Source organism: Crocodylus porosus, unplaced genomic scaffold, assembly GCF_001723895.1.
Source record: "Crocodylus porosus isolate Cpor-Errol unplaced genomic scaffold, CroPor_comp1, whole genome shotgun sequence".
NCBI lineage: Eukaryota > Metazoa > Chordata > Crocodylia > Crocodylidae > Crocodylus > Crocodylus porosus.
Genome location: NW_017728917.1, coordinates 17,846,488 through 17,856,748, shown reverse-complemented (window position 1 = coordinate 17,856,748; position 10,261 = coordinate 17,846,488).

The window sequence follows — 10,261 nt, the reverse complement described above, 5'->3', positions numbered from 1 at the left end:
TCATGGCAGTAGTGCACTGAGACCTCCTTTGGGGTGAATGCAACCCAGCATCAAGGCCACAGGAACACACCCTGCGGCTGACACAGGGTGTATGCATCAAAGTGGCAAGACAGCACCAATACAAGGCCATGTGGGTGCAAGGTGTTTCTCAAGATTCAGTTGTACACCCCTTATGTACTTATAGGCTGCCAACAAGTCACCTCTGAGTCTGCACTTCTCCAGGCTAAGGAGTCCCATAGTTTGCAGACTCTCTTCATAAGGCCTGTTCTGTTGCCCTCTGATCATGCACGTGGCTGTCCTCTGGACTCTTTCAAGCCTCTCCACATCCTTCCTAAATTGCAGAGCCCAGAATTGGATGCAGTACTCCAGCTGTGGCCTCACCAAGGCTGACTACATCAGGAGGATGACATCCTGGGTCTTGCTTGAGATGCACTGGTAGATGCAAACCAGAGTTTTGCTCACTTTGCCAGCTGTGGTATTGCATTGGTGGCTTTTATTCTTCTTGTGGTCAGTCATGACCCCCAAGTCTCTCTTGGTCATTGTGCTAGCGAGTGTAACAAGTGATGTCAGAATTCAGACACAGGCTTCCTTGACTGTGGTGTGCACTTCAGGGAGAGAGGGCTCCTGGGAAGGGATGACATCCACCTCACGAGGAAAGGCAAGTCCCTGTTTGTGGCCAGGGCTTTAAACTAAGACTGCTGGGGGATGTGGATATGCAAATTCAAACATGTCCAGGGACCAACATACAAGTAAGCCCTGTAGATAGGGACACTGGGAGAGCCACTCTTGTGGGAGCTGAGGGAATAGTTCTCCATCAGCAGGACAGGAAGATGAGGGCCACAGTAGTAGGACTCAGGTGCCTATATATTAACACTAGGATCATGGGGAACAAGCAGGAGGAGCTAGCCCACTCCACTATATCCTGCATGGAAGGGAACAGATGGGGAAAAAGGGTGGTGGTGTTGATCTCTATGTGAAAGAGCAGTACATCTCCTTGGAGACTGACATTGGCTCCAAAAATAAACAGCTCGAAACCCTCTGGATTAAGTGGGGTTTTTTTGGTGGGGGAGGAAGGTGAGAGAGACCTAACTGTAGGTGTATAGTACAGACCATGAAACCAGGGGGTTGATCTGGAGTTCATCTAAGAATTGGCTGAGGCCACACATTGACATAGTTGCCATAGAAGATTTTAATTATCCAGACATCTCCTGGACGAACACTAGGCCAAGTTGGATCAGTCACGATCCTTCCTGACCTGTGTTGAGGAGCTCTTCCTGACTCAGGAGTTGCAAAGGCCAGCCAGAGGTGATGCTCTGCTAGACTTGGTCCTGGCCAAAGAAGATGACCTGGTGACTGACTTAAATATAGAGGGAGGTCTGGGCAACAGCAAGCAGAAACCATGATGTTCACTGTCAGATGAGTTGTCTGATAGCAGACAAATATGATAGCAGGATTGAAGTCTTGGACTTCAAAAATTCAAATTTTCACAAGCTTAGGTTACTAGTAGGGGAAGTGCTGCAGAATCAGGGAATGAAGGTGCAAAGTGTGCACAAAGAGTGGTTGTTCCTTAAGGACACAATCTTTGAAGCACAAATGAAGTCCATTCCCATGCGGAGAAAAGATAACAGAAGGGCTGGGAAGCCCTCTTGGCTAAACAGGGAAATCACAGTCCTCTTAAGAAAGAAGAAAGAGGCTTATTGTGGCAGTGCCATACTTTCCGGGAGTGATGGGACTGTGCAGGGGAGAAACTTTCCTGCTGGCTGCAGCCTCTTGTAGGGGGATCCTGGAGCCCAGTGGGGAGCCTCTCCTGCTGGCTGCACGCTGCACTGCTGAGGGTCCAACTGCTGCCTGCAGGTCCCACTCCTTCAGGTTCTTCTGGGGCAACTGCTCCCACCATGCTGGCCCAGCTCTTCCCAGCTCTTTGAAACTCCTTCCTCATGGTCCCTTGCTGGTCCCTCTTGAATCAGCTACACTGCCCCTTTTATCCCCCTCTGGGTTACCCGAGAGGCCAATCAGGGGACATGGAAGGTGAGTCTCTGGGGCCTGATCAGTGAGGAAAAGGAATTCCAAGCCCTCCAATCATTTCTTACCCTTTCAAAACCCCTGGGCCAAATCACCACCAGCTAGCCCGTCACACGTATACCAGTCAGCAGGACTGGATGATCATCATCTGAGAGTGCTGAAGGACCTGGCCAAAATCATTATGGAACCCCTGGCAAAACTCTTCCGCAACTCATGGCACTCTGGAGAAGTGCCTGAGGACTGGAAGAGGGCCAATGTTGTGCCCATCCACAAGAAGGGCAGGAGGGCAGAGCTGGGTAACTATAGGCCAGTTATTCTAACTTCCATGCTGGGAAAATCTTAGAAAAGTTCATCAAGGAGTCTATCTGAGATAAGCTTGCAGAAGGGAAGATTCTGAATGATAGTCAGCATGGCTTTGTCGCAGGCAGGTCTTACCTTACCAACCTCATTTCCTTCTATGACCAGGTAACTCGCCATCTGGACATGAGAGAGCAGGTTGATATTGTATACCTTGACTTCCAAGGGCCTTTGATCTAGTATCCCATGATATCCTTACGAGAAAATTGGAGGATTGTGGGCTTCACTCTGAGACAGTCAGGTGGGTGAGAAACTGGCTGCACGATAGGACCCAGAGACTCGTAGTGAATGGATCTGTATCATCCTGGTGAGAAGTAAGCAGTTGTGTCCTGCAGGGGTCGGTCCTTGGTCCAGCACTTTTCAACAACTTTATTAAGGATTTGAATGTGGGGGTGAAGAGCTCACTGGCCAAGTTCACAGATGTCATCAAGTTATGGGGAAGTCTGGTCATGCTTGAAGATAGGCTATAGATACAGGTGGACCTAGACAGGCCAGCAAGTTGGGCAGATTGGAACCTGATGAAGTTCAATGTCGAGAAATGTAAAGTGCTCCAGTTTGGAACGAGCATCCCCCAACACACCTACAGGCATGGCGGCATCAAACTGACTAGCACCATGAATGAAAGGGACCTGGGGATAATAATAGACTACAGTGTGAATATTAGAAGGCAGTGTGATGCTGTAGCCAGTATGGCAAAGAATAGTCTAGCATGCATCAATCGATGCATCTCCAACAAAACCAAGGAGGTGATTCTTCCACTCTACTCAGCACTGGTGAGACCGCAGCTGGAGTACTGCATCCAGGTCTGGGCACCGCACTTAAACAAGGATGTGGACAAGCTTGAGAGCGTCCAGTGAAGAGCCACCCATATGATCAGAGTCTGACATGGCAAGCCATACGAGGAAAGGCTGAGGGATCTTGGACTCTTCAGCCCAAAGAAAACAAGGCTGAGAGGGGAGCTGGTAGCAGCTTACCGCTACACCAGAGGAGTACATCAAGGGCTTGGTGAGCAACTGTTCACTAGGGCTGGGCAAAGCTTTGGGTGGTGATTCAATACAGAGGAGATTCGGCCCAATTTGGTGGCCGAATCTCCGAATCCAAATTGAATTGGGAGACCAATGAAAAGGTCCAAATTGATTCAAAGTTCTCTGGATCAATTCAGAAAAGATTTGGACAGCTTCGGTGATTTGGGCAGTCCCCGCCCATGGCAGCAGGGAGCTGGACCCAGACTCTGTGCTGTTAAGTAGGGGGTGGGGGAGAGGGGACCATGGGGGGGACCCCTGCCAGACCCCATCCCCTGCCTGCTCCCCCAGCACCCACCCCGCCGTGGCTGCCCTGCCCACCCCAGCTCCTGGCTCTTTAAAAACAAAAGAAAAAACAAAGCCCCTACTCATCATCTGCTGCAGTGGCCTTAGGGCTTCTGTGGACTTGTGGTGGAGTCCCCCGCACAGCAGGGTGCAGTGAGGAGCAGCGGGGATCACACCCCCCACCCATCTGGCAGGGGCTTTTTTTTTCAAAGAGCCGTGAGCTGGGGCAGGCCAGGGCAGCCATTAATAGGGCTGGGAGAATGGGTAGGGGGTGAAGCTGAATCAGGGATTTGGTCAATCTGGCAGGGTCTGAATCTCCAAATTAGATTTGGGTGAATTAATTCAGGACAGCGATTCAAATCACCAAACTGAATCACTGTCCCCTGAATCGGCCAAATCTGAATCCGAAGTGAATACTAGCCACTTTGCACAGGCCTACTGTTCACCAGGGCACCCAAGGGGAAAACTAGGAGTAATGGCCATCAACTCCTGGAAGACTGATTCAGGATCAACATTAGGAAAAACTTCTTCACGGTCAGGGTGTCCAGACTGGAATAAGGTCCCTCCAGAGGTGGTGCAGTCACCTACCCTGGAAATCTTCAAATCTAGACAGTCACCTTGCTGGGTCACCTGACCCCCAGTTATCTTTCCTGCTTGGTACAGCAGGGCTGGACCCGATGATCTTCCAAGGTCCCTTCTGGCTTTACAGTCTATGACTCCAAAAAAGAAGATCAGGAGAAGATGGATTATGACTGGGGAAGGAGCCTGAGCCAAGGGTTGAACTAGGCCAGGTGGTGGCTAGGCCAGATGTAGATTTGTTTCCTAAAATATTTCTGCTGCCCTTTTCCAGGGTCAAACACTTATTTCTACTTGGGTTCTAAATATTTTTAAAAGAAAATCTCATTACAGCTGCCAGCCCTGGAGAATGAAAGCCGGTTTATTCACAGAACAAGCAATACACTCACTAATCTGCCCCCAGCCCTGTTCTGGAGGGTTCTGGTCTGTGGAGAAGTTATGTATGTTCAACCTCAAAGGTAAAACAGACAGAGACCCCGCAACTTGATTCACACAAGCTGCCCTCAGAGAGAAACAGCCTTCAATCAGTTCCTGCCTGGGGCCAGGTTGGAACCAGCGACCTTGAAGGGAAAGGCTCTGCAGGCCATTTTTACCAACCTTTTGAGTCAGCCAGTCCTCTTTTCTTCCTCTTTCCTTGCCTTTTTTTGCAGCTGCCTCTAATGAAGCACAAGTATCCAAAGGAGGGCATGCCAGGGGTGATGGGGGAACTTTCTTGTGATCTCTCCTCTCGAAGGAAGATTTGGAACATTTTAATAAAGTGGATTAAGGACTCGGACACAAAAGCAACCTGTTTCCTTCTGACAGGAGCTTTAATCTTCTCCCTGGGCTGCTGACAAAGGCTTTTCTTAAAGAAAACTCGTGAGCACAAAAGGGAAAATAAAAGAAAGAGAGAATAGACCCAGAGAGGTGCGAGATGTTGAAAGACACCCATGAATTGAAGCCGCTTGGGTGTTAATTGTGTTCTCTTTTCCAAGAGCCTGTTTTCTCCTCTTTCCTTTCCGATTTTGGATCAATGGCAGAGGCCGGAGAACCAGAGCAAGGAAGGAAAAGCCTTTGATTAGACAATCTTAGTGATAAAAAAAGATATTGAACAAAAAAGCTTGGTCGATGAGCCACTCGATACAACAATTAAAAGGTGAAAGTTTTTCTTTTTCTTTCGAAGTGAGACACCTCAGCTTTGCTGGAGGAGGGAGGGAAGACATTTCTTCCTGTATCTGTATCCAGGCCTTTCCTGAATCTATTCAACTTAAAAGGCTGTCGTGACCTATAAAACTGACCCACTTTCATATTGCCAAGTCCATGACCTGTTACTGAAAGGGACACTTAAGGCGTTTAGGCTAAGAAAAGGGTTTACAGAACATCACATTTATACAAATAGGTCTTTGAATATTTACAAAAATACTGAAATCTTTCAGTGCTGTGATGGAAACCTAACTATTTATACAACACCTAGTGCAACAGGATCTTGAGTTCAGGACTATGGTTCTTAGGAGTTAACGCAATACAAAAAGAGACTGTTAAGGTGAATGTGGTAGTGTCAAAAGTAAGTACACAGCATGTAAATAATTTTATCTCCAGTTTTTATAGTTACAAATATTGTTGTTCATACAGGAAACATTTAACAATGCTTGTGATTCTCCCTCTTCAGCTTCAACATATTGTTTTGTTTTTTCCCCCCCAACCTGTTGAAATAACAGCCCATCCTGGATGTTCTGCATAGTTCTAAATTTGGCCATGAACTTGCAATACCTTTTGTAGCTACATAACCTTATTCGCCCAAATGATCCCATGGAAACCAATTGCACTGCTCACCCGGGCAACATTACAACAACTGCGTGAGTCTTTCTAGACTTGGGGCTTTGGTGAACCATATGGGATCCAGAAAGGTGTGCATCTCATATGTTGTATTTTAGTTTGAGTTTGTGTCAAAGTCACGGAAGTCTCCTCAAAGGCGACTTTGCCTGTCCTGATCTGAATCAGACACAGCCTTGCCTTTTCCTGTTGCTGGAAGATGCAGTAGAGGGCATCATTGTGCATAATCACATGTTCATTTTCAGAGGTACATCAGCATCAAGTAACCTACTTGGCCACCATACATCCATAGAAATAATGGCAATGTGAGCTGCAGAATATCCCTGTGGATTTGTGATGCTTGCATTTAAGCAGATACATGCTAACCAGATCTCATGGTAATGGGAGCCCTTGTAAAGATCCTGCTTGACCTTCCTTCAGTTTGGGATGCACCTAAACTGGAACCATTTTGTACCATCCCCAACCCAAAAGTATGGAGGTTCAGTCCAAAAGGATCCAACAGCTAAACTGCCCCTGGATTTGCAAAATTAAATCTTCATGCTCAGGTTTCTTCCCTTAGCCATGACAATAAAATATTGATGCTCATACCAATACCAGGGGCTGGTGTGGTAAGGTACACAGTTGGCTGCCCAGAGGTGACAAGTTTGAGGCACTCGGTGGCATGGCCTGTCAGGTTTCAATGAATTTGTTATTTCTGCTAAATACCTTGTCCCAAGGACACAGGGGAGGAATACTAATACTCCATTTAGCAGGCAGGACAGGAAACAACAGACTTTTGAGGGTTAAACAGCGTTCCCTGGTTCCCTTTGCTTTGTTTCCCCAAAGTGTTACATTTAAACACCTCTCACAAAAGAGCAAGGATCAGCCATGATTCTGCTTCCCTGGTTTCTCTATCTAAAGAAAAAGAGATAAAAACTCTGCAGGTTTAATAGACCCGTTATAAAAGAAGAAGTAGGAACACAGAGCGGAGCGCTGGGAACACAACAGACATCAGCCAGCCCGACACGGGCTCCCTGCTCACATTCACTTCCTTTCAATGACCACTGGTGGCCCCTACTGTCTCCTCTCCTGCCTATCAACTAGGGTAGGTGATGTCAAGCTTACTTTTTTTGTATGTACACTGTGCAGTGGAGCTGCCTGTTTGGCATAAAAATACGGCCAGGCTGTATCTTTTCATATGGACTGTCAGCCTGCGAAGATGACAGGATTTTAGGAGGTGGGGTTTCTGCTTGAACTGAACAGCGTGGCTGAAGCCAATTCAAACTGAGCATGGTGCTTGTCATCCTACAATGTAAGCTCCTTGCAGCTTGGGTCTGTGACTCTGCATGTCTCAGCACAGCATCCAGCACATCAGGATGCCTGCCCTGCATCCCTGTGTACAACAAACAAGACCAGTAATACTACTTCAGTCTCCACAGGCTGCCCCTATAGCTGAAAGGCAGAAATATAATAGGTCTAACAAGGCCATTTTGGGGAAGCAATGGGTTACCCCCCCATGACAGCTTGTCCTCTTAAAAGTCCCACTACAATTTACCTTCTGCCTTGCAGAGAGCTGAAACTATCAGGAGGGATCTGTCTTTGCTGCACAGCCCATATATTTCCTTATGTCCTGGTGACATCTTTATAAGGTGACCAAAAATTCTGTTTGCAACAAACATCATGTCCCCGCATCAGACAAATTCTGTGTCCTATTTCCAGCTACAGACTTTCTGGCCAGCAGTGATCTTTGCCTGCAGCTCCCTGAGATGTCCATTCCCATCTCCTTCTTTTCTTTCCCTCCCCAGTCCTCCCCAGTTCAGTTTTGTGTGGGTTCTTATTTTTGGCCGCTTTGTGAAAAGAGCAAGTCCAAGAGCTTGGAGATTTTTTTTTTTCAAGCACACATTTTGTTTTGATAAACTGCATTGTTTTGTCTATAGAAAAGTATTAACTGCTTACATCTATTTTCTCAAAGACCGGGCATGAATATTAAAAGGGATTTATTCCTACAATGGCTTCGGGCAGTTGAGTAATCCATTATATGCTGTCATATCACACTGTGGTAATGTGAAAAGCCAGGAGTCCCTCCAATAATATTTATTAGCAATACAGGCACATTTTCAGTTTAAATACAAATTTTTTCTCCCTTCACTGACTTCACATTTAAAAATTCTGTTGGTTTTTTTTAATCCGTTGCTCTGCTTTAATTATTACTATTATTATTTTTTAAAAAAAATAAGTGGATCTCATGCATGTGAAAGATGCCTGGTTAATTGCAACCATTTTGACATAGGTTATATTCTCTCCCAGGCACATGTCCTTTGGAATCATATAAATATACAGGTAAAACACTCACTTGGCCCACATGTCAGCTTCAATAGCACTCACTGGCAATCAAGAGTAGAAGCTCAGTACCTGTAGTTTTCAATCTCCTCTCCTCTATTGTAGGTGGAAATCAAAGTTGCCTTCCCTTCCCGAGAACAGGTTTGATGCCAGCCAGAGGGGCACAGATATAACAAATGACGCAGATCCTCCCAAATCTGAGCCTGTGTGAATACAAAAAAAGACTTCTTCCTCTTCTAAAACATGAGCTCTGAAGGTCTGAGTTCAGGTGCTGAACAAATTGGCTTTTTCATATGTTTGGGGGTTTCATGGTTTTAAACTCTTTGCAGTGTAACTGATTTGCTGTGATGCCACATATTGGATTATTTTCCATCCCAGTTCTTATTCCTTTCTACTCCAGCAGTGGAGGCTGCCCTTACTCTGTTTCACTAGCATAGCCTGGGAGAGTGACAGTCTGTTGGGTTCAGGTTCATCAGCTGCATCCTTGCGCTCCGGCTGAGATTGCCAGCAAAGGGGCTACTTGAGAGAGTGACATCAGTGATCAGGGCAAGAACCCTCTGGGATTCAGCCTCTCATGTCAGGCCACTCATGAACAATCTCCAAAGGGTAAGAACCAGCTATCAATACAGACCTGGCCTCTATTTGCACTACTGACCCCAAAGGCAGATGCCTCAGTAGTGAGCTGCAGTACCCCTCTGGTTCCCTACATTTTCTGCAATAATGTCTGAACAGAGGCATTAGTGATGTTGTTACTGGACAGACTTGGAAGCCCAGAAGAAACACCTGCCATTTGCTTACTGCTACTTGCCACAGGACACAACCAAGCTCTGAGCCATCAGATCAACAACACGGTGCTGAGAATGCCTTGCAAGGACATAGTCTATGAAAAGGACCCATCACTGTGTGACAAAATCCTGCTGTACTCTGTTTGACATGTGTCATGCTTTTGGGAACAGCCCACAGGGCCAGATGTTGCCTCCAGAAGAGGAGATGTGGCAAGGAGAAACCCTTACTTGGCCTGTTCCTGGCTTGGGTGGCCGGATAAGCAAGCAACGCATGTTCATTAGTGCAGTTGCAATGAAGGAGCTTTCTCATGGTAATGATAAAAACCTCCTTGGTGTGAGCATAAAAGGAGGAGAAGAACAGTGAAGCCTGAGTGCTTTCAATGCCCTTGGGAGCCGTGCAGCAATGGCAGGTCATTACTAACCTCTTCTAACCACACAAAGGATATGTGTACTGTGACCAAGCATGGCTGTGCATGAGCACAGGTTTGTATGCATGCGCAAGCATGTGAGAAAATACACATGTGTGCAGTTGTGCACATGCATGTATGCATTATGTAGAGGAAGAATGTGCCCCTAAGCAGCAGGGCTCACCCTGGCCACCCTGTGCCACTCGCTCTTCATTCAGAACTCCCAGTCCTGCACTTGTGACATTATGATCATCTCCACAGCAACCGATTATGATGATACAAATAAACCCTTACGACATCATTATAGTGCATAGAGGAGAAAAGGAGAGAGAGAAAGAGATATGAACCACAAGGGAAACAGCAATTGTTAAAATATAGCCGATTGCAGATAATTCTAACTCTCCACAAAGGAGGTAATGACCCTAAATTATATGCAAACAAACAGGGCTTTGTTTAAGATTCCTTATTTCATAATAATAATAATTAATAGGAAGAGTTCACAGCACGTCTGATGAGATTCCCCTTGAATGAACTCTTTGCAGTCCTTGCCTTACAAGGTTCACCCCTGCAAAACTAAACCCATCAGAAACTTTTATTTCCAGGCAACCAGTGTTAAGAGTCAGAGATACCTTAATGCTGAGGGGAACACATTGATTGGGATTTTTTTTTGTCTGTT